Source organism: Salvelinus sp. IW2-2015, linkage group LG30, assembly GCF_002910315.2.
Source record: "Salvelinus sp. IW2-2015 linkage group LG30, ASM291031v2, whole genome shotgun sequence".
In the NCBI taxonomy this organism is placed as follows: domain Eukaryota; kingdom Metazoa; phylum Chordata; class Actinopteri; order Salmoniformes; family Salmonidae; genus Salvelinus; species Salvelinus sp. IW2-2015.
This window is the reverse complement of record NC_036869.1, coordinates 17,312,872-17,315,836: the sequence shown is the minus strand read 5'-3', so window position 1 is coordinate 17,315,836 and position 2,965 is coordinate 17,312,872.

The window sequence follows — 2,965 nt, the reverse complement described above, 5'->3', positions numbered from 1 at the left end:
AGGTCGACGTTCATAGATCTACGACAAAAACCACATGATCTTTTACGTCAGCATATATTTGCATACGACGCCAAAAATATGTTTAATTCAAGTGCCATGAAAATGTACTTCAAAGTTATATATGGCAATATACATTTGCCAATTGAAGACAAGAGAAATTGACAAAATGTGCGAATTACTCTGGTGAGCAGATTATATTCGCATGCATCTTCAAACATTGTCTATACTACATATCAACAAACTTAGTGTGTATATAACATAACATACATAAGAAATAACACGCTGAAATACACAATCTGAATTCAAGTCATTTTCACATTTCCTCCAGTGATTGGTTTTATCCAATAAATCTTCATAAATCATGTTTTATTCATTGGATTCTATGGGTATAGATTGTGCCAAAACCCTGTTAATTCATAATGTAGACTACGATGAATTGAAATAAGATATAACAAATAAATATAAGGAAAAATAGACTATTTAGACATAATATTAATATTATAAACCTAGCATAAAAAATATTATTGGGCATCAATCACATTATAGATATGTTATATTAAATGTATAGACCTCCTATGGAAAATTGATTGGCATATATGGTTATCAATGCAATTGACTTTGATGGGAGAAAGGCATCAGCTTATAGCTCAGTGTATCTCAACGTTTCAAATATCTACTTTTACAATTTCTATTGTCTGTGAACAGGAACTTAATGTACATGACCAAATTCAACATAATAATACGACGTCAACGTAGCCACTGTCCCGCTCTAGTACAAACATGACTGACAGCGACATCTTCTGTCCATATGGAGAACAGCAACCAATATGTATATACATGTATACAATACACGCAGCCAAGTCTAGGGATACCACCATACCATAATATTTTAACTCTTAAAAGGCTTATTTTTATATGAACACATTGAAGAGGAGTATGTAGCTGCTTGTCACTGATGATTAGGCATTGATACTACAATAGCAACGTGACAAACATGCTACACCCCTTAGAACACCTACAACTGCTGCACACCTACAGTCAGTCTTAGGCTACTCCTCTGGATTCAGTGACCTTAGGACCAGGGGTGACATTGAATAAGCAGAGAGAGGTGGATGACTACACTTTTGATGAAGTACAGTGAGTTGGCCTCTAACTCTCTGTTATGAGCCGATGAATTACAAGTGGGGGGGAAATACACATGATAAATTGTGAGAAAAAGTTATTTGCACTCCACTGCAGCATGCTCGCCTCATGCATTATTCATGAGGCAAAACTGGACCGCCATGGTGTCTGGGCACATTTACATACAAATGAGCTGTGAATTCATTATTAATACACCCCTCTGCTGCTGTCTTTGGCCCGGCGCTTCCACGTCTTTTCTTCGGCGCCACTGATGTAGTGGATGCCAATTATAAATGTCACTACCCAATACAGCATCAGTGTTATTGTAAGGCAAAGGAGTATGCACTCCGCTAGTGTTTTTTGAGCACTTCATCAAGTTTGTTGAAGTGATCATTTGTCTTCTTGCTTACGTTACCCTTGTAAATTTGCTGGTGCATGGAGCAGGTTGAAGGCACTGTGTATTTTCTGCACTGTTGCATCATTAGTCTTTTGATATTGTGTTTATTCAAATTCTTTCATGGATCCACCTGGTCTGTATAATAAGGCCTCCCTCACCAGGCACACACACACACACACACACACACACACACACACACACACACACACACACACACACACACACACACACACACACACACACACACACACACACACACACACACACACACACCACACACACACCACACACACCACACACACACACGCTGTTTAAATGTTTATGATTGCATGCACTGTGTAGGGTCTATCAATATTTAATCTATACAGTGATACCAGACCAAAGAGAAAGTTTTGCTTTGTAACTTATTTTTTCTATGTATGTTACATCACATTCACATGCAAGTACATTTGGCACATCAAGCATGTTCTCTCCTTTTTGGAATATCTGAGAATAGACTATTTATCTTGATATATCAATCACAACCTTCTGATATATATTTCAATGTCAGACATCAAAACTAAAATGATTGAAATCTCACTTTTTCTTCAAACAGTTCAAATCTAGTTGTATTATCTATGGTAAAGAGTAACGCCTTGATCACACCGTGATGGAATTTAGCGCAAAATGGTACGCAGATTCATCTGTGTATTTGTGCAACAAAAGTTCAACATTCACCTTCTGCTACCATTTCTGTCAAGCCGTCTACCCATACAGTTTGACGCATACGTTCGATAAATCCAATTGATGCACCACACAGAACACACTGCAACTACCTCTGCAACGCAATGCTGCAAGGAAAACGCACCAGTTCCATTGGAAATAAATTTACTTCTGGTATACCAAAATGCAATGGCAATGTAGGTGTGATCAAGGCGTAGAAAGGGACTTCAGTAACATTATTTTAGGTCTAAACGATGAGACCCAATGATAACATCAACAGACACGACGTCTGATTACCCCAAATCACGTAGCCTATGTATAAATGGTCTAATGGGAAGCTAATTTGATTGAATGTGATTATGAAAATCTAATCTAATTTCAAGCAATCTAATCTAATTCCACATGCTCTGATATATTGAAATCCAAATGACTACCCTATTGGAAAGGGTAGTCATTTGGCCCATCAAATTGCCCATCTAATGTCTTGTTCAAAACATAAGAATGACTGTGGTAATCACATTCATTAGACCTATCGTTATTTAGTGATCTGAGATAATGAAGCTCTTCAAAATGTACGTCACCCATACACATCCAATATATATCAAATAGAATAATATAATATATACAGTATGTATGTATAGCGCAGACATTTCTTTCCAGATCATGCATCATCTGAAAATCCACACTAGGTGGGGCACTAGGTCCAAACTTTCCAATCCTTTCTCAAGCTTATTTTCAAGGCTG